Source organism: Periplaneta americana, chromosome 3 (genome assembly GCF_040183065.1).
Source record: "Periplaneta americana isolate PAMFEO1 chromosome 3, P.americana_PAMFEO1_priV1, whole genome shotgun sequence".
NCBI classification, from domain to species: Eukaryota; Metazoa; Arthropoda; class Insecta; order Blattodea; family Blattidae; genus Periplaneta; species Periplaneta americana.
In genome coordinates this window covers 62,942,173-62,965,429 of record NC_091119.1, presented here as the reverse complement: position 1 = coordinate 62,965,429, position 23,257 = coordinate 62,942,173, and the positions used below count along the sequence as shown (strand labels likewise).

The following is a 23,257-nucleotide window of genomic DNA, read 5'->3' as shown; positions in this document are numbered from 1 at the left end:
ATGCTGAAACTGATCAGGAAGAGAAAAAGAATTGGCTAAGAAGAAACTGTCTACTGAAGGATGCAGGGAAGGAATGGTGAACGGAAGAAAAGTTCGGGACAGAGGAAGAAATCAGATAGACGACATTACGATGAATGGATAGTATATACGGAGACTAAGAGGAAGGCGGAAAATAGGAAAGATTGGAGAATGCTGGGTTTGCAGTGAAAGACCTGCCTTTGGAGAGAACATTATGAATGAATGAAACAAGGAATTATAATGAAATTCTGCAACATTTTAGTTATATTCTGCTCTACATGTAACATCAATTAATTACATAAGTGTAATCAGAAAATATACTAAACAATCTAAGAAATTGTAGTTACGTGGGCAGTTACAATATTAATACTAGTCTTACACGACGCTACTGCAAACAGATTAGAAACGTAGATCACTATAAACTGGGAACCATTAGGCCTACATATACTCTTTTTTTCAATCTCGTAGACGTGTGGATCAATGACTAAGCAGTACGTTACGAACCAGCAACTGGTCATTCACAAATAATTTAGGCCAGTGATCGGCGGGATCAGTGCTCTGTGATGTCACCTCTCAGAGCATTCGTCCTCTTTTTTAAGAACATCGGCATTCAGAGGTCTGAGGGGCGAAGTATAGCTGATAAACCTGAGTTGAACTCTACGGTGACGTTCTATACATCTGATTTCGTGCATATGATACGTAAAAACGTTTCCGATAGTACTGATAGCATGGTAAATTAAGATAGATATTTCAATTCTTCAAAATTATTACATATTGATAGTAGAATTCCTATGGACACAAAAGAGAATTACTGTAGCAACTGCAGTACAAAGAAACCCTTACCAGCTTATCTTTCAATTGTATTAGGCCTACATTCACCCATCAACTCGCTCACATTTGTCATATTCATTGGTATGGCATGCTGAATAATGATGCTTTAAATTTAAATTTTTTACATGTTGGAGTACCTTACAACAAATTAAACAATTTGTCATTGCTCACATAGCCTACTCCATAAATATAAATTTTTCCACACGAATAACAATGTTTATATGTTGATAGTCTTTATATGTTAATAGTACGGTACTTTCTCCACCAAATCATTTACTCTCACTTTAATATACAGGGTGTAAGGGGTATAAGTGCCCTCCTTTTCACAGTCGTCGGGGACGGTCTGCAGGATCAAAACTTGATAGATCTCCCAGAAAAAATATTTCTTGTCTTATTTTATTCGCGTTATACTGCTTATATCGTTAGTAAAATTACATTAGGCCTACATCAGTAGGTATATCTAGCAAAGAGTTAATATTAGTTTAAATACATATTTGTGTGTTCTATTACGTTTTCGTGAACTGAAACAAAATTGTATTCTGGCGTGAGAGACGTGGCAACGTGTGCAGCAGGCAGTACTCTGCACAGACGTACGTACATATCAGCTGAGTTCAAGCTCCCTGTCCATAGGTCTACTGCCGAGCGGATGACAGTTCGGTACCAGGTGTTCGATAAACAATTTACAATGTCATTCACAGTTAAGAATATCATATGTCATTAATTTATGGAGAAAGTCGTCGTAATTCACGTGAGGCAAGAAGGATGTACCATCAATATTTTCCGCAAAGAAGATTACCTAATCGGCGAACTTTTGTAGCAGTTTCGCAACGATTATTAGAAACTGGGAGTCTCTTACCCCGTTTCGAAAATCACACAAACAGAAATTTCTTTAAAAATGGTACTGTTTTATGGAAGCGGGAGAGATTAAAATGTTGCATTTTAAAAAGTTCGTGTGATTTTGTGCAGTAAATCATTATTGTTTATTTTTTAGAGGTACAATAAAAATGGACCAATATTGCCAATATTGTTAAATCAAAATGGAAATTTACCATAAAGTTCTATTAATGAGATTGAAAGTTTGTATTTGCTGTTCGTTTTATGTAAACAACGATCCGCCCCTGCATTAGAACAGAGCATCTGTTTTGTACCGGTATGTCTGTATCCGCTTGAGCTTACTGTGTACTTGTAAACTCCCTCCTCCCCATCCAGCAACGTTGCAAAACGCCTAATATTGTAAACTTTAAATAATTAGTTAAATACTGCAATTATAAAAAAATTGTAAGGACATTTTTTCTTCCTTATGACATGAATAATTATCAGTTAAAACAATGGCACTCATACTCCTTACACCCTGTATAGACAAATTTCCACACATAAATAAAATCAGAACTTAAACAATTCTCCCGAACTGCCTATTACAGAACTCTGTACACCGGAGGTAAAGACACTATGTCACAAATACTGAATTTTACAGGAGGGCTAAACGAAAGTGCTCTTTACCTCGATAGCATAAGGCATATAGTATCCTTTCCAACAGACTAAATCGCTTATTATTACACGGAGTTAGTGTTTTGCACCACTGAAAAGAGCGCGAGAAATAAAATGGAAATGTAAACACCTTAATTCCGTAAACAATGGACATAGTGCCCTTTACCTTCGGTGTACAGAACTATACTAGCTTGCCACTGCGCGATTGCTGTGCTACTCTTGGGTGGCTACCGATTCCCTTCCGCGGTTCATTTTTCTTCCCGATTCCCTCCGAAGCAGTAATTGTAAATATACCGATTTCCTCCGCGCCAAGAAGGAGCTGCTGGAATTGAATATTCCGATTCTCTCACGTAAAGTCTGGCTGGCTGGGTGGGTGGGTGGGTATGGTCTATCTGTTTTTTGTTACATATCGTCGATTATTTCATTTCACAGATGCCTAATTGCGAAAAAGTAAGACCATTCTGTGGCCACGTAACAGACAATTACATACGGGTAGATAACGATGCCCTTTTCTCACCAATTCTATGGGCTGGGAAAATGATACCGCAGTTCGAACGACGAAAGAGTGTGAAAGTTTCCACGCAAAATTTAACAGTTGCTTTTACACGTCACACTTCAACATTTTTGTGTTTTTGCAAAAAGTAGACAGATACCAAAATTAAAATAAATTCTGCCGTTATCCACCCAAGTACAACTACAAAGACTTATAAACAAAGAATAAAACTGAACAATTAGATAACGGATAGGTTAGTTTTTCTCGTATGCTATTGCAATGCCATGTCCTACAAGCCCTTTTGCAATGCTTTTATGTAGAAGATTAAACACACCAAGGGTATGGATTGGTTATTTCAATTATATCCTTGACAGTCCGAAGTCAATCAATCGACATGATCAATTAACATGATTTTTAAACACACCAAGAGTATGGATTGGTTATTTCAGTTATGTACGAAGTCAATCGACATGATCTATTAACATGATTTTTAAATACACCAAGAGTATGGATTGGTTCAGTTATGTACGAAGTCAATCAATCGACATGATCAATTAACATGATTTTTAAATACACCAAGAGTACGGATTGGTTATTTCAGTTATGTACGAAGTCAATCAATCGACATGATCAATTAACATGATTTTTAAACACACCAAGAGTATGGATTGGTTATTTCAGTTATGTACGAAGTCAATCAATCGTCATGATCTATTAACATGATTTTTAAACACACCAAGAGTATGGATTGGTTATTTCAGTTATGTACGAAGTCAATCAATCGTCATGATCTATTAACATGATTTTTAAACACACCAAGAGTATGGATTGGTTATTTCAGTTATGTACGAAGTCAATCAATCGACATGATCTATTAACATGATTTTTAAACACACCAAGAGTATGGATTGGTTATTTCAGTTATGTACGAAGTCAATCAATCGACATGATCAATTAACATGATTTTTAAACACACCAAGGGTATGGATTAGTTATTTCAGTTATATCCTTGACAGTTCGAAGTCCATCAATCGATATGATCAATTAACATGATTTTTAAACACAATCGACATGATTTTTAAACACACCAAGAGTATGGATTGGTTATTTCAGTTATATCCTCGACAGTCCGAAGTCACTCAATCGACATGACCAATTCTGTGGTGTTCGGGTAAAGGGGTATAAGTCATTTTTTGTGCACGTGGAATTTTGTTCCCCAGATGAATACACAAGTTAAATTATACAAGTGGGTGTGCAAAAATCAAAGAATACTAGCAGTTGATGTGTTTTATTTGTGTAGAAAATTACTTGTAATAAGGGTTCCAAGTTTAATTTTCATTTATCCCCGAACTCATTTTTATGACTTATCTCCTTTTACCCAAACACCACAGAATTAACATGATTTTTAAACACACCAAAGGTATGGAGTGGTTATTTCAGTTATGTCCTTGACAGTCCGAAGTCTGTGTAAAGTGTGACGGAAAATTGTGTCTGGTTAAGGCACGGAGGGAATCGGACTACACTGAATTCAAACAACAAAAAATTGGGAGGGAATAGGGCTGTATTCTTTTTGGGGAGGGAATCGAAACCTCATTTTTCGGAGAGAATCGGCGTTCTTCGCTCCTCTTCACGTGCTCATCTGGTCTGACCTTGCACCGACGTCACAAAATGCACAATCTGTCGACCATTGATTAGACCTATGTCGGTCGCTACTGAGATGCGTTGATAACTGGTAACAAGTTTAATTGTCTGAAACAAAATGAATAAACAGGCTTTAATATAAAATTTGTCCAAGAATTGGAGAAACACCCTCTTTGTACACTTGTGAGTTGGCTAAATACTCCAGGAAATATTTTATAATTGAAGAGAATGATTTTACGAATATACTTTTTGCAGATGGCCCGATAGTAATTTCCAGATCAGAAAATGAGTTACAAAAAGCAGTTTTTTTAATTAACCAACTGCAAACAATTTTAAAATGAAGTTAACAAAAAAAAAATAGCCTCTGTAGCAAACATATAATAAGAGCTAAGATATACTGTAGTTATAGAGAATGATATTATTGAACAAGTTAACTGTTTTATTTGTGGGTGTCAGATTTCTTAAATGGAAAATAAATACATCTATATAAAAATCAATCAATTTAGCTAATTTTGTGATACAGTTCATTAAGAACACCTTTAAAGAATATATTATATTATTGCGATGTACCGAAATACATATATTTCCGTGCAGGAATTCTGCGTTATCATATGATGAAGGATCGTAATGAGTGCACTTCTGCACATTAGTGTGTTAGACATTGTGCCACTGTACAATCTGTGACACAGTGCATGAGGGTTGGCCACTAAAGGGAAACTAAGAGGTGGAGCTTAAACTGAGAGGATTCAATCCGGCTTCGGAATTGGAATCCGGTGTGGCTTAGTGGATAGGGCGTCAGCACGTAGAGCTGAAAACCCGGGTTCGAATCCCGATGCTGGAGAGAATTCTCCGCTCCACCGATCCTTCATCATACTTTTAAAGAAGGTAAAATTTCTGAGGAAAAAAAAACCTCTTTGTGAAGGCCCAGTCGTATATGGGAGGATAATATTAAAATTGACTTGAGAGAAGTGGAATATGATGGTAGGGACTGGATTAAACTTGCTCAGGATAGGGAACGATGGTGAGGTCATGTGAGGATAGCAATGAACTTCCGGGTTCTTTAAGTAAGATAGGAAATTATATCCAAGTTTTATAACTTTTATCTGTAAAAAATATTATCAATGGCTGCACTACTTCCAAAGTGTATTCCGGTTGGGAAACTTACTGTATGACTAAGTTTCAAGAAGCGGGTTTAATTTTATGGTGCGCGGTAAAAAGGGCATAGTCAGAAATTGATAATTTTGAGTTATGACCGCCAGGTGAATACAAGAAATGTACTTCTTCAGATAGTATAAAGGGCATATGTCTATCCTCTTCCCATCTTAATGATATTGGTCCTCATTTCAAACTTTGTTTTTTGCTCTACTGAACACCTGACATTTATGATTTACGCTCCTTTACCGCGCACCATAGAATTTATTTCTACGTAAACTTTCTGAGAGACAGGCCTAATTTATGTTTATGTCATCACAAATTACAAATTCCATACTAGGTTTTTAAAGTATTTTCATTAATAAATCTAAGTTGGATATAATATTTTTAAAATCTCCTACTGGTGTCCTATACTCGTATACACACAAGGTAATAACCACCAATATGAATCCCACAAATTTCCACATTCTGTTCATTACAGAAATCAGATATATAAATTTTAATAAATAAATAGATCGTTCCTAAAAATACTGATACTAGCACTCACTTTTTGAAAGATACCTGTACAGAAATTAGAATCCAATATGTATCCATGTAAAGAAACTCTAATATTTACTGTTTCATACGATGGTCAGTGTTGTACCTAATAATATTGTGTGAGGTTTATGATTTTGAAATTGTAAAGCAATGATCGATTCTTTTTTAATCCTCAAATGTTTTTTTAATAGTCAAATTCCTATGTTTAGAATATTAATTATTATTTGAAACTTCATAATATTAATAATTTAGTTGATCTTATTTCACACAAATTGAATGGTTTGATTCCAAAACCTGCTGTTTTGCTCAAAACTCGATTTTGACCCACCTATATCTGTGAATCAAATTGTAAAGTTATTTTTTTGCCAACCCCTGCTATTTGTCACTGAAAATGATATTAAAGCACTCCCCCCCCCCAAATCTTCTATTTTATGTTTTGCAGGCCAAAACCTACTATTCATTTCATTCATAGTATTCTGCCCAAGACCAGGTCTTTCACTGCAAACCCAGCATTCTCCAGTATTTCCTATTATCTGCCTTCCTCTTTGTCTCCTTATATGATCCATATATCTTAATTTCGTCTATCATCTGATATCTTCTTTTGCCCCGAACTCTTCTCCCGTTCACCATTACTTTCAGTGCATCCTTCAGTAGGCAGATTTTTCTCAGGCAGTGACCCAACCATTTCCTTTTTATCTTTGTGATCAGCTTCAGCATCACTCACCCACTCTTTTCAATACAATTTCATTTCTTATTCTGTCTGTCCACTTCACACGTACCATTCTTCTCCATATCCACATTTCAAATGCATCTATTCATTTTTCTTCATTTCGTCGTAATGTCCATGTTTCTGCCCCATACAATGCCATACTCCACACAAAGCACTTTACTTGTTTCTTCCTCAGTTCTTTTTTCCAGAAGTCCGCAGGAGATGCTCTTTTTTCTATTAAAAGCTTCCTTTGCCATTGGTACCCTCCTTTTTTGACTTCCTGGCTACAGCCCATGTTACTGCTTATAGTACACCTTAAGTATATGAAGCTGTCCACTTGCTCTACTGTCTCATTTAGAATTCGCAAGTTTACCTTCTTTACTTTTCTTTACTTTTCTTCCTATGACCATGCTCTTCGTCTTGTTAGCATTTATCTTCATCCCATACTGTTCGCAGCTGTCATTTAACTCCAGTAGCATATCCCTTAGTATCATTTCCTTTTCTGCTAACAACGCCATATCATCAGCAGATCTTATACACTTTATTCTTCTTCCTTCTACTATCACTCCTCCCATGTTCTGAAAACAGTTCTTCATTAAATCCTTCAAGTAGATGTTGAACAGAGTAGGTGATAAAGGGCATGCTTGTCGTACTCCTTTCCCTATTTCAATTCCTTCTGACATTTCTTCTCCTATCCTGACTTTGATTCGTTGTTTCATATAAAGGTTATTGAACAGCCCTGGCTTTCCAATCGACGCCAATTTTCTTTAGGATTCCCATCAGTTTATTCCAATCCACTCGGTCAAACGTCTTTCCTGGAAAACCTACTATATTACATTTTAATTTAGAAACTATGAATTCTAGTACATTAAGTACATCGATTGGTAGGCCTATAAAATACCTGTAAGATAAAAATAAACATGTATTTTTCAAAATTGGCTCGTTTATTTTAAAGCCGTTTCCTGTAAAAATAACTGAAAGTGAAATAGCAGGTTTCGGCAACACCATTAAATTACTGTTGGGAGGTTAGTGAACTAACAAAGGAATATTGCAACTCTAATTTTAATGTTACCTTTGATGCTATTAGCAAAAAGAAGGGAAAGGTGCTCCTTGCCTCTACCGTTCAAATGCAGTGCATGTGATGTTAATCACATCTTCGTCCAGGACTTGTATCTGTTTTGATGCCTCAGGTCTCATCAGGGCCCGCACAAGCTGTTCAGTATTTCACACTTCACATACCCTCTTTCGTTCATACTGAAAAGACTGAGAATTCCATATAGTTATGGTTACTATTTTCAGTTTTATTATTGAGGTATTGTTCAATAATTATAATTATTTTTATCCATGTTACTACCTGGCCCATCCATATGATTCTTCTTAGAGAAGTTTGAACTTAGATTTTTTGAATCATCAACATTTTTAAGACAGCGATAGATTTAACTTACACATGTAAGACACTTCGAACTCATCACCAAGTTTTGAAATTGGTAGTGAAGAAATACCTCTACCGTGACTACTATCTAACAATAATACTTTACTTTTACTATTACTAACCGTTTTAGGTTTATAATCCGCATTTACTTACGTCGAGATTGGGCCTGAGTTATCCTGACCAATATTCAAGAGCACTGAATTTGCTGGCCAGTTTAAGTGATGCAGCATCTGTAGAGAATTTCTAGAAAAGGACATTTATTGAGATTGATTTCTTGCGGACAGCAATGTACACACTATTCGTTTTTTACCGTATATAACTTAAATTTCATTGTAACGGTAAAAAATCGAATCGTGTATACACTGCTGTCCGCAAGAAATAGATTCGAATAAATGCCCGTTTCGAGAAATTCCCGCACCGTGTGAACGGGCCCTTACACTTGGAGAAATTTTTCTGTTCAAACTACCTGTAAAATCCCCTCTTACTCTTAAAATGACTGTTGTCTTTCATAACTTTCAATTTACTAATTTCATTCTTTGCTTCATTCAATTCCAGTGCTAGGATTCTGTCTATCCATTTAATCAAGGATCCATTTTATATATATACAGTATACACACAATTTTTATATTCCTACCTATCATTTCCATCACCATTATCAAGATATAGGTAGTACATGCACACATTACATTTCCAATGGAAGCAGAAATCACAGTTTCTATAAATTAAACCTTGTGATACAAGCACCACACTTTTCAGATGAAGCATATATAGAATACATTATATAGCCTAATTTATTTATAGTTTTAAATTCAATTTCACTTAATTTCGAATCAATGTAGGCTATAGATTGTAATAAAATAAAACTGTAAAAAGGCCTTGGACAAGCCCAAGACATTGAATAAGATGTGACATACCCGTTCAATTGAGATAAGCATAAACTCCACCATATCGTGGATTTTTTTTCTACGTTTCTTCACTTGTTGCTGTTACTGAACGTCCACTGGGGAGGTTGTCTTCCACACATTCTCGATCATGTTTAAGTAGTGCCGCCCAGTTTTTCACAGTCGAAAACGCTGGAACGGATTCCCCCAACGTAGCATCCACGTGTGCTTTAATTTCTGTCGAACTCATACCTTTTTTTACGAAATATTTATTGACAGCACTAAGTTCGATATTTTCCATTTTTTCCAATCTGTTTGGCGCATTAACTTCAAAATTAAACTACACAAAATGTACGGTAGTCAACATAAACTTATTTTTCGTTCTTGAACTAATGTAAAATGGCGCTAACAATGGCAGCATTGTTTACACGTTTTCAATGCCATCTATGTGTCAGGCCACGAACTTTTTCAAACGCACCTCGTATCTATAGAAAGGAAGACCAGAGAAAGTTCTATAGCTTTTATTGTCACCGATAAGCATGACACTGGTGATTGTTCTCTGTCGAAACGGAAATTACTCAACATAAGATTTACACCTACAAGGTATAAACTGTGCAAGATATCAAGCAAATCGACAAATCTCAGTGACAAGAATTTTTAATTTAGATTCTAGAGCGTATTTATGAAAGCCAAGTTTTTTTAGTCATGTTATGCTTTCTAACAAGGCAGAGAAAGTTAACCGGTAAAATATCCGAATATGGGGCTCTCAAAACCCCCGTATTATTACGGCGCATATTCGAGACAGCCCTAAATTAAATTTCGTGTATGCAATATATGATAACTGGGCGTTTCTTTTTCATTGAATTTACTGTCACAGCATCATCGTACCTAGACATGCTAGAAGAATACATATTCCCACAAATTACACATAAACAGCTCAGCATAATCTTCCAACAAGATGGAGCACCGTCTCACTAGAGTACCATTGTGCGTACAGCACTGGACTACACTTTCCCGAACCACTTGACGGGACGTGGTGGTACAATAGCATGGACTCCTCGTTCTCCCGACATTACTTTTTCAGAATATTTTCTTTGGTGCTATGTCAAGGACATTGTGTATTCCACCAAGATTAGTAACTTTAACTACATATGTGATCTGATTGTGGAAACAGCAGAAACTATTACACCAGATATACTCAGAAAACTTGAAATTGAGCATCGTTTGGATATTGCTATCGAGAAGGCTCATTCAGAAATCTACTACTGATTGTTGTAAATTTGTTTGAGTAGTACTTTCTAATAAAGATGGCATAAATACCCCGACATTTTCCTATTTCTTTTGAGAGGCAGTTAAACTCAGGGAGGTTCCAGAGGACCATCCGAAAAATACAAAACTATTAAAAGCTGACACCATAATTATATTTTCAGGTTGTTGGATTCATCGTCGGTTTACAAGCAAAACACATTAAGTAAAAATATAACTTCTGAGAAAAAGGCGTGTATTATAATGTACATAATGTATGTGTATAACTATAAACACAGAATTGGAGAATAAAATACACATAAAGAGAAAAAAAACTTTGTCAAAATAATATTTCGAGGATTCAGTTTTGTCAAGAACATTCAAACGTATTTTTCTCAGAAGTAATATTTCTTACTTAATGTGTTTTGCTTGTAAACCGACAACATGCTTTCTTTATCATTTCATATATCGCATGATTTTATCTAAGAAATAAAATCATAACAATATAGTTATATCCGATTTTAAGTGGTACTGTAAAGTGCGGTTGTATTTTTAATAACGACCCATTAATTCAGTACTAAAAATCATTACAAGTTAAATCATGTGTATATAATTCCCGGATAAATTGACTCGTAAATACTGAATATGAACAGAATTCGTCCAATAGTTTAGGAAAAAGTCCACAGACGGTCAGCAAATAAAAAATCATGAAGAATGGGTAGAACGGACAAAAATTCTTTCCGGCACCGGAACTCGAACCCGGGTTTTCAGCTCTACGTGTTGACGTTTTATCTACTAAGCCACACTGGATTCGAGTTTCGATGATGGATTGAATCCCTCTCAGTTTATACCTCTCTGTTCCCTTTTAGTGGCCTATCCTCATGTACCGTGTCACAGAATATGTGACAGTGGCACATTGTCCAACACTATGTACAGAGGTGCACTCATTACGAGTGACTAGGTGGCCGGGGTCCGGCGGAACTGAGAGGGATTCAATCCGGCATCGGTACTCGAATACGGTGTGGATTAGTGGATAAAGAGTCAGCACGTAGAGCTGAAAACCCGAGTTCGAGTCCCGCTGTCGGAAAGAATTTTTCTCCGTTCTACCCATTCTTCACCATATGGTAATGCAGAATTCCTGCACGGAAATATCATAATGTACTTCGGTACATCATAGTAAAACCAAAAATCGTTTTTATTTTTCGGTATAAGAAATTCTGAAGACATGTATTTCAGTGAAAATCTTGAACCTAATATTTTTCTGTCTCACTGTACTTTCTGTAGTCGACATAAAAAATAAAGTAAAAACATTGCCTCTAGCGTTTATTGTTGATATTTACGTCTGGCACTAATCTCTATCCTGCCTGATAGCAAGGCAAAATATTTGTGATAAGTACAACTTTACGCTAGAAGATAAGTTTCATTGAGTCCGCATGTAGGTACACCGCAGCAGAGCGATAATTTCTGTTATCAGAGATGAATGAATGAACGCACGAGAGCCAGTTGTGACGCGAGCCTACCAGGAACAAATATCACGAGAGTGAGATGACGTGCAGGGAACGCGTACGAAAGACGAGGAAAATATAATTAAGAGAAGAAAGGAGTATGGAAAATATAAGAAAAGGTGACAAAGTAAAGACGCAAAGAAAAGAATAACAAAGATAATATAATGAGGACAAGAAACGAGACGGAAAGGAAAAAGCAACGAAATAGAAAGAAAAATAAGGAAATATGAGAAGTGGGTGAAAGGAAAAAGAAGATAATAGGTGTTAAATAGAAGCAAAAAGGAAAGTACAAAGAATGGGAGAAGGGGGTGAGAATGAAAAGAAAAAGTGAAACGGAAAAAGGAATATAAATAAAGAAAAACAGAAGTACAGAATATACACACTATTTAAAATATAATTTTGGTCATAATGCAGACATATATCCACTTTACACTAACTGTATGTGCTAAGTATCCAAAGGGTCAGTATGACACCATCATTCTACTCACACAAAAATAATGCGTCGCCAGGTTCGGTGTGACATTCGCCTCAGCATTGCTGGTGTAATCTGTTGCAAAGCGCGTCGCACGGCGTCCTTCAATTCATCAATGATGTCGTACCGTATCTGTGCAACGATGCTCTTGATGGAACTTCACAGTGTGAGATCAGGGCTGCGAGGTGGACAGTCGAGAGGAGCTCTTAAGATGGGTGACCTACAGCAAATCCAGCGTTGTTTCAATTTGAAATTATTCAAACTTGCTTTACAGGGAGCTACTACCTGAAAGCCAGATTTGCATATTTGGGCATTATTACTAAGTGGTTGGCGAACTACCATGGCTACAAAGACGTACTTCTACGACGAGAGATAAGAAAATGAGAAGACGATGACGTTAATGATTGTGAGTTAAGAGCAATGGGACAGTGATGCAGAATAAACTCAATTCAGCGCGATACTTCTACTCGTCGTGACCTGAAGCAACATATAAAACTTTGCGTGGAAAAAGACAAAGCTAGGACAATCCCCCTACCTTTTTTTATACCTTAAACTTTATGACTCATCAACTTTGTGAATGCGTTCCTTACAAAAAAGCATAGTGCACAATGGGAAAAATCAGAGAGTAGGTACTTCAAATAATTGTCTTATCATTTGAGCTGAGAAATTTTAAAATTACTATTAACAGAAGTGTCTACCTTAATTGAGTCGTGAATTGAAGAAATTCCACATGTCCTTTTGAATAAATTTCTCAGGAGACAGAAAAAACTGATCATCTTCAAGGGAGTTTGGTATTTTGAAATTACTATTTTTATTAATGCATAATAATAAGATCTAGTGTTTCATGTATATGAGCTTGAATTTTTTTCCTCTAGTGGGCTATTTTCTGGAAAAAAAAATCTGAATTGCTTGGACATGTCAGATTTCTGCAGTTCATGACAGATAACAATGATTTTACTCCTTTACAACAGGATGGAAAAAAGACAATTTTTATCTTATGTTGTTTGGGTAAAGGGAGATAAGTCACAAAAATGAATTTGGAGATAGATGAAAATTAAACTTCGGAACCCTATTGCAAATAATTTTCTACACAAATAAAACACATCAAATGCTAGTTTTTTTTTTCGCACACCCACTTGTAGAATTTAACCTGTGTGTTCATCTGGGGAACAAAATTCCATCTGCACAAAAAAAAATGACAATCCCCTTTACCCGAACACCATATATATTAGAGACCGGCAAATCACACATGACTCACGCCCGTACCCGGTTGCCGTCAGGCTTGGGTTCCGATGACGCTACAAAGCAAGTTAACTTTTAGCCTCAACCCATTGAGCCCGGGTTTTATAGGTTCAGTCCAGGCGGGACCCAAGAAAGCCTGCCTGTTTGCTCGTATTATAAGGTAGAGTGACTTGCATTCACGGAAGCCAGTCTGCGCTGGTTAAGATGAAACAGTACTAGTTTGAAACCTAAGTTCGTTGGCTATTTAGTCACTTAAAAAAATATTTATTTTATGGTCCAACACGGCAGATATTTCTTGATTAAAGAAACACAGTTTTACGATTTATTGCGCTACAGAATTCATAAAGTAATAAGACAATATTATACATTTCATATTCCTGCAAAGTGCATCTGACTCAACAAAATAATATTTCGTAACTTGTGACTAGTTGAGAAGAGAAGAGAAGAGAAGAGAAGAGAAGAGAAGAGAAGAGAAGAGAAGAGAAGAGAAGAGAAGAGAAGAGAAGAGAAGAGAAGAGAAGAGAAGAGAAGAGAAGAGAAGAGAAGAGAAGAGAAGAGAAGAGAAGAGAAGAGAAGAGAAGAGAAGAGAAGCGAAGAGAAGAGAAGAGAAGAGAAGAGAAGAGAAGAGAAGAGAAGAGAAGAGAAGAGAAGAGAAGAGAAGAGAAGAGAAGAGAAGAGAATATTTCATTTTAACTTTTTCCTTATCAACAATTAAAAACCTCATGAATACCTGTAAAATGTTTTTCGTTCTTCAGAATATTGATTTGCTATTTAACTTCTGAGGGACAGATTTCTTTTTATTTACGAAGCTGAAAGTTTGAATGGTTTGCATTAAATTTATATTAATACGATGAAAAGGAAAGTACAAGTAATTTATAATAACTGTTGGCATTTAATGGATATTATGTTGACGAGAAGGGAAGGGAAGGGAAGAGAAGAGAAGAGAAGAGAAGAGAAGAGAAGAGAAGAGAAGAGAAGAGAAGAGAAGAGAAGAGAAGAGAAGAGAAGAGAAGAGAAGAGAAGAGAAGAGAAGAGAAGAGAAGAGAAGAGAAGAGAGAGTAGTATGTTGAAAAGATATTGGTAACAATTATTATGAATATCAACAACTATTATAGAAAAATATTTCATTTTAACTTTTTCCTTATCAACAATTAAAAGCCTCATAAATACCTGTAAACCGTATAAAAGTTTTTCGTTCTTCAGAATATTGATTTGCTATTTAAATTCTGAGGGACAGATTTCTTTTTATTTATGAAGCTGGAAGTTTGAATGGTTTGCATTAAATTTATATTACTACAATGAAAAGGAAAGTGCAAGTAATTTATAATAACTGTTGGCATTTAATGGATATTATGTTGACGAGAAATAGTTTTCTTTGTCTTTATTAACGGTACGTTTCAGAAGACAACGAATTAAGTTTTCAGTAGTTATCTATATCTATAGGCTTCTTGTCAGGTTTGAATGACTTGGTTCATATTTATCATGCATCTGAAAGCAGCAGTCTGCTGCAGGTTGGCGGAACCCAACAGTCCTTTCGGGTCACTCTTAGGACTGTTTGGGAGTCACGTGCAACCACACTGCCTGCCTGCTTGAGAGGGAAGGTTGCAGGCGGGCGAACGATAGGAAGCGTAAGCCCGCTCACGGACGTAAACAGTCATGGGCAAGCCTGATCGACAGTTTGCCGGCCTCTACTATATATATATATATATATATATATATATATATATTCTTTTTAAGCGAAGTTTTTTAAGAAGTACACAGACATAAAAAAATGTAAAGTTATGTGAATAGTATATTTTATTCCTTTAAACTTAAAAAACAAAGAAAAGCAAACTGAAAGTTTTTTTGGTTTCTAAAAATTTACACTTCTGCTTTTTTGCAATTTACTATAACTTACAGCTGTAGTGAAAGCTAGAATTTTCAGTGGAACATGGAGATTGGGGATTGAGGTCTCTTCTATCGTGACTCATAGTCTGTTTCGTCGAAAATCCGCGAGAGGCTCGTTTCCTTTTGTGTAATGGGTGCAGCATGAGCTGAAGTGTTTTAAAAATTGCCTTTCCTGCACAATTTGCTCAGTGGTGCTTGTCCAGTTCGGCCGCACGCAATTCACGATTCAATTGTTGGAAGCAAAAATGTCACTGTGATCACGAAACGCGACTAGCATTCAAAGATTACGTAAAACGTTCGACCGTATAAATAAGAAGAAATTGTGGAATATTATAACAGCTCATTGAATACACTTATTAAAGCCATAAAAGGCTTACATAATAGTCGTAGAACCATGAGGAAAACAATCAAAAGAATAAAAGCAAAGCAGTAAAACATAACTTCTTTTTCTCGCCCACGCCATTGTACACCCATACATATAGGTGTTTCAGACTAAATGTGTAGAAAACGAAAGAAGCATTTCTGTTAGCTCTCTAGTTTAAGTTAATTCAATACATCTACAAGCGAAGTTATATCCTTAGGAAATTACTTATATAAAGAACTTTGGAATTATAAAACGCTTTTGTCATTAAACCAAGCATAGGCGGATTTATGGGTTGGCATAGGGGGACACTGCCTCCCCCCCGCCAAACATGTTTCAACTCTTTTCTTTATATTAACGTTAGAAAATATTGAATTAATTTTTTTTCTCTCCCCCCCCCATACTTAAACTGATCAAGCCATCGGCGCGTGGCTCAGTCGGTTAAGGGGCTTGTCTGCGCGTCTGAATTTGCGCTCGGCGCGGGTTCGATCCCCGCTTGGGCTGATTACCTGGTTGGGTTTTTTCCGAGGTTTTCTCCAACCGTAAGGTGAATGCCAGATAATCTATGGCAAATCCTCGGTCTCATCTCGCCAAATACCATCTCGCTATCATCAATCCCATCGACGCTAAATAACCTAGTAGTTGATAAAGCGTCGTTAAATAACCAACTAAAGAAAAAATAAATTAATCAGTTAATGTCTACAGACCATATGTCTGGACTATAATATGTATTTTAAATTTATGAATGTATAAGAATTTCTATACCTCATTTGAGGAATGGAAGCACTGTAATGTTTCTTTTGTAACAGCCTGTACTCATGTATTAGAAGTCTGCAGGTATTCAGGCCGCCACTTGGAGAAATATGAATAACACTGCACAACAACGCAGAAAAAAGAAACGTAATCCCGGTACAATGTGTAAACTTAAAGACAAGATTAAATAAAATAATTACAGTTTACATTTCATATATGAAGGGGTTCAGAGCTATAGTGGGCCAAGCGCCATTTATTAAAAACGGAGAAAGCAAGGGTTAAAGTTAAGTGAATACCATAGTTTAATGAAGATTGACATATCATTTAGTTTTAATGTGTGTACTTTATATTACTTGCTATATGTTTCCATTGAATGGTAATAACTTCATTTTAACCCTTGTTTTCTACGGTTTTAGTAAATGGCGCTTGGCCAACTATGGTTCTGAACCCTTCATATTATCTTTAGGAAGGTAAATTTCGTATAAAAAGTTTGTTAGCACTGTTACTTAGTTTTATTGATGTATGCGTGTGTTTCTGTACGAGAGAGAAAAAGAGGGAGATTGTTTTGAGTTATATCCTATTATAATTGGACGGAGTTTTGAAATAATAGACCAAGCGACAATTTGAAGAAGAAAAAAAGAGATATTAGCAAAAATCTGTTGATGGCAGGCTAATTTAACTCGGAAAAAATCAAGAATGCGATATCTGAATTTTGCTGCTATTTATAAGCAAAAATTCGTTTATTGCATAAAATTCGTTTATTTATTTTGCTTTGAAATGTTATTTCAACTGCTAGTCTCTTATTAAAAATCGGTTTAGCCTTTCTTGGTATTATTTGTGCTATTTTTTGTAATAGATGAATGTTATAATGCTTCTTGCATAAAATGTTTTATATAAAAAAAACAGATTTATTTCAATGGCCAATATCTCGAAACAGGTTTTTGGCGCTTGGTCTCTTATTGCGAAACTCGATTCAATTTGTAGTAGACCTACAGTTCAAGCCTAATACAACTAGGTCCGAAACATAGCGGATATGAATGTAACACTGTAAGAAACATGCCCCCCGAAAATACCTTTGTTAAAATGATCATATTCCTATATACTGTATCACGGTCAAGCTATAACAGGGGGAGGTAAATGATGTCCCCCATAACCCCGTTATATGGGAATTCTATGGTTTTGCTTTGCCCCCCCCCCCCCCCCAAGGAAACGGTTCTCTTTCAGCCAAGCGCTCAAGATTACAACAGACTTTGAAACAGGAATAACCACATTATATTCTTCGTTTACATGTTAGAAAAATTGGGGCTATTGGTGTAGCTCAAGTGGCAGGTTGTTTGTATGCTCATCTGGGATGTGATAAGTACATAAGAATGATGTCATATTTAGTTAAAAATTGAAAAACAAAATCTGTACAAAGCTATTGATAACACATTTTTAGCTTCAGAACACTAGCCAATTAAAGAAATGACACTTCTGAACAGTTCATTCTCTATTTGTAATATTCTTTACCCTTAAAACTAAAGAAAAAGGTATTTTACTAACAACTTCATATTAGTGTAGTTCTGAAAATACTGAGATAAGGACAAATGTTTATATGATGTTTTTTGCCCAGAATGTCTTCGGAAATAAGCTCCGTAAGTGACGGTAAATCCTCGTGAATCACTCTGTATAAATTTGTGGAAAATTACATGTTTCTGTAAACCGTACAATTTATAAATGAAGTCACATTACTTAATTTTGGGACTTGCATTATGTGTATTAAATGATTTCATTTAGGTAGGCCTACCCATGTATTTCGAATAATAATAATTCAAGCAAATAGACTACAAACGGTAATATCATTCACAACATAATAAAGAAATTGAATTGTAGGAAAATATGTAAAATGAATAATGTCCATCGCTGTGGACTAATGGTTAGCAAGTCTGACCGTGAAACGAGCGGGCCCGGGTTCAAATCCTGGTTGGGGTAAGTTATGCGATGGAGTTTTCCCTCAACCAATTGAAGCAGAAATGCTAGGTAGCTTTCGGCGTTGTACCTCGGATTCATTTCGTCATTATTAATATACATAAACATCATTATCATCCATCGCATAGTTCGGGTTAAGTTCACGGTGCGGAGTGTTGTACTTGTACAAGACTCGGTCGTTCGGCTACCCAATCACGCACAGAATAGGAGTGGTAAATACAACAAGCCTCAGGTTGCAGTGCAAGCCTTCGGGTTCTTCCGCCGTACAAGAGAACAGAAATGAATAATGAAAAGTATGTATTACTTTTGCGACAGTCTTTTCTTAATTTTGGATACAATTGTGCTTGTTACAAGTCCAAAATCAACAAGGGAGACTCGTGAAAGGTTAAGAGAACCCACTAGCCGGGCTTTAATATTCATACCAAACTTAATTCTGTCCAAAATCTTCCTTCGTCACACTTTATAGCAAGAAAGTATTATTTAGAACTACGATATGACAGAGAATAATAAATGGTACATTTGATCTAATTCCTTCTTCTCTGTGAATATTAAAAATGTGCCTAACACGTCTTGATCTTGGTGAAAGTATTAAGTAAACATTGTTAATGAAGGTTACTTACTTATGTTGCCTTAAATTTGCTAGTGAACAATGTTCATTGAAAGGATTTCGAGAGGGACATTACATAAACAATGACAAACAGGCAAACGTAAATTAATGTCGAGTCAGTTGACTTCAGAGCGAGAAATGAACATGCATTGGTGCTACCATAACTGCTTGTTCTGCGCACGCGCTATTTGTTTGAAATGAGAAATCATGCTGTTTAGCACTAAAAATTTAAAGCTAGGAAGTGAAACTGCATGGATTGGTTAGGTCTATGTTTGCGGGATACAGCAAGGAGTGCCCAAACTAACTTGTATTCTTTCAAGTATTGCAACGTTGCATTAAGTGAAGAGAGGATTGTCAGATAGACAAAAGTGCAGCTTCACAATAGATATTTGTACACGCAGCGTTGCCAAGTTTTCAGAAAGTAAATAAGAGGCAGTTGCAACATTTAACTCGAGGAAAATAAGACATCTTCCAAAAGAGAAAACACTTGCACAATGTTCATAATGTTTAAATACTATACTTAATTACTTACAAATGGCTTTTAAGGAACCTGGAGGTTCATTGCCGCCCTCACATAAGCCCGCCATCGGTTCCTATCCTGAACAAGATTAATCCATCATATCCCACCTCCCTCAAATCCAAATACATGTATAAAAGGTTTGTAATGTTTGTATTGAAAACTGCACCCATATTTTTGTTTGATTACTTTATATTCTGATGATGGCTCAATAGAGCCGAAAACGTTCAATTCAAAATATATGTAACAAAGTATTGAAAAACCAATAATTTTGTTAAGAGGATAAGCATAGACGGTATATAAAATAAAACCTCGATTGTTATCATTAATAAATCAGCTTATCGGTCTCATCATGCCTTTAAATTAATACCATCAATTATTTTAAATCGGTTATTTAGCGTCGCTCTATCAACTACCAGGTTATTTGACGCCGGTAACAAGGTGATATTTGGCGAGATGAATTCCAGGATTCGCCGTAGAATTACCTGACATGCGTCTTATAGTCGGGTAAAATATAGAAAAAATCCAACCAGGTAATCAGCAGTTTGTATCAGGTTGCTTGAATTATTCACAACCCATGAACCACAATTTTGAATTTTGTTTACTTAAATTCAAGTTCACTCGTTTCAGTAGAAAGTCGACACTGACAATGACAAGATGCCATCAAGCAAGTTTGTTTGTAAACAACTCCCACGCAATCCTACTCCTGCGTTGATTGGAGTAAGGAAGAAGGGATGGCAAAGTGAGCAGGATTTCCCTATGGTTTATATTCACCATTCTCCGTCCTCATTATTGAGAGAATTCTGAACTATTATTAGACAACCACAAACAGTGCAGTTCTCTCATGCTATCAGCATGGTGCAAATGTGCCATTGGAGACAGAACAAAGATAGAGAGGCATATGGAAGGGAAGAGAAAGGCATATGGACAGGGCCCGATTTAGGCAGGAGCCCTTGATGCTCTGCGCAGGACCTCATCTTTCTGGGGGCCTCAAAATCCAGGAACTAACTCTTTTAAAACGAATTATGCAAATGAAATAGATAACTCTGCCAACTGAAAATCAGAATTGAGGAAATAAGTAATTCCGTAATGAATTATTATGTTAGAAAACGCATTAAAATCGCTTTATTGTTTGAAGTTTAGAGTCATAAGTTGATTGCAGAGTTTAATATGTTCAACTTGTAAACATTGGCTACCATATACAGTTTATTCAAACCGTAATAGTAGGCCTATTTAAATAATTAATAATGAATTCAGCAGCCAAAGTCAACAACATTGTCAGTTCTCATTGTATTGAGTGTTAAACCAAGTGTCTAGCTTATCTAATTTTTGTTGGCATAGGACCATTATCGGTGTGTAGTGGTAGCGTTAAAGTGTTTTTATAGGAATGTCCGTAATTAAAAATGGAATCCCAAGCAAATTTGAATTAAGAGCCAATAAAAGAAAACGGAAAGCTACTGAAGTTCAACAACAGCAAAAACAACGCTGATCATTGAGCAAGCATGTTCGTTCATAAGCAGTAACTCCTTTGCACACAGAGACCTCCAGTTTCAAAAAAGTTAAGAATGTTTTAACATAGACTAATGAAGATTTTGGCATACAGAGGCAACAATTACAGCTACTAAACTGTGGACAGCCGAGGTATCTTTTTGTGTAAGCTAAGCCAAAATTGAAGAAAATGAACATCTCTTTCAAACTTCTGAATTACTGCACTAGAGGAAACAAGGAGCAGTACCGGTATAGTGGCCACGTTCAATTAGTAGGCTAGCGGTGTCAAAGAGGACGGAAGCTTTGTAGTTTCAATAATTTTAATTATGTCGCTCTGTCCGTTGTCGTCGTCAAGTCTTTTGAAGGCCGCTCCAATACTCCACGCGGAGTGTATAAACCAGAGTTGCAAATTTTAGCAGTGTGTCTTGTTCTAGTTCACAGTGAAAATTAATTATATTACAGTTCAGTGTATAATAAAAATGTGGAGGCCGTGGGAAGCGAGTGAAGTGTCGGAACCGATACCCATGAACGTCAATAACGACGATGGTAATAATAATAATAATAATAATAATAATAATAATAATAATAATAATATATCAGTTAAATAACAATTCAAATTCAAAAGCTAGACCAAAATTATGTAAGCAGTGTCAAACGTTTGTGTGCAATGCTCACATGTATGTTCTGAAAAACAATTTAGGTCAAGAAAAAATTTCGGAGACATCTAAAATTCTTAAATTAAATAGAAATACTGTAAGTAAAATTGTAAAACAGGGATCTAAGACACCTAAAAAGCGTGGACACAAAGTCACAAAATTTAATAAAGTAGATGGTTTTACGTGTGATTACATTCGCCGTGAAATATATAGTTCTTACAATAAGGGCCAATCCTTAACAATAAAATAATTATTACAAAAAGTCAAACTTTCCGGTTTTCCTTATGGAGAAACAACCTTAAGAGAATTGGTTAAAAAAACTTGGGTTTCGTTTTCGTATCCTGAAAAGGAAACAAGCTATTATGGAATCCGCAAGAATTGTGGCATGGCGTTATAATTATTTGCAACGCCTAAATAAACTTCGGTCTGAAGGATCCCAAATTGTATTTCTTGATGAAACATGGTACGATACGCACGATGCTGTTCGGAAAGGTTGGGATGATGGCACATGCAGTTGTATTTTGAAATCTCCATCTTCAAGAGGGAAGCGTATCATGGTGCTTCATGCTGGGGGAAGAGAGGGATGGGTTCCCAATTGTCTTTATTTATCTGCAAGAAACATACAAGATTCTAAAGTGGATAGTCACGATGAAATGACAGGTGAAGTTTTCGAAAATTGGTTGAAAACTAGATTACTCCAAAATTTGCCACGAGACAAAAAATGTGTTATTGTTATGGATAATGCGAGTTATCACTCCAGGCAAGCTATCAAATCTCCCACTCTTAGATCATCTGTAAAAGACATCATAAATGTTATGCAATATCACAAAATTCCAGTGCCTCATCCCATTCCTATTAAAGCAGCCATGATGCAAACAATTAGGAAAGCCAATATTAATAAAACATACATAGTGGACGAATTAGCTACCTCTTATGGACATGAAGTTCTTCGTCTCCCCCCTTATCATTGTGTTCTTAACCCGATAGAGCTAGTATGAGCTCGCCTTAAGTCCCATGTGAGAAAAAACAATACAACCCCAACCCTCAGTGCTAGTGTGTGTGAGCATTTAAGAGAAGGAGTTGAAAACATAAATTCTAACCTCTGGTCGTCCTGTGTTGACCACACAATCAAGGTCGGAGAACGGTACTGGATACAAGACACAACAGGAGATAGGGAACGTTTCATTGTGGATTTAAGAGAAAGTGACACGGATGATGAATAGATATTAAAAAGTAAGTACGCCTATTTTAATTAATTATTTACATTTAAAATAAAATTACATAATTTTTACTTATATTACTTTATTTTATTATTCATTTATTCTATTTAATTATTTCTTTAAATAATTAATTTAAAATAAATAATCTAAATAA

At 35.9% G+C, this 23,257-nt stretch overlaps 1 long non-coding RNA gene across 1 annotated transcript in view; it reads right to left on the bottom strand.

Moving 5' to 3' along the window:
- Nucleotides 1-253: 253 nt before the first annotated feature.
- LOC138696085 (uncharacterized) overlaps nucleotides 254-23,257 on the bottom strand; it is a 138,554-nt gene continuing 115,550 nt past the window's right edge. Inside the window, exons 2-3 of the long non-coding RNA XR_011331230.1 lie at nucleotides 7,942-8,132; nucleotides 254-4,579 (exon numbers count right to left, since the gene is read on the bottom strand). This is a non-coding gene — a long non-coding RNA (uncharacterized lncRNA). The remainder of the gene's footprint in view (nucleotides 4,580-7,941; nucleotides 8,133-23,257) is intronic.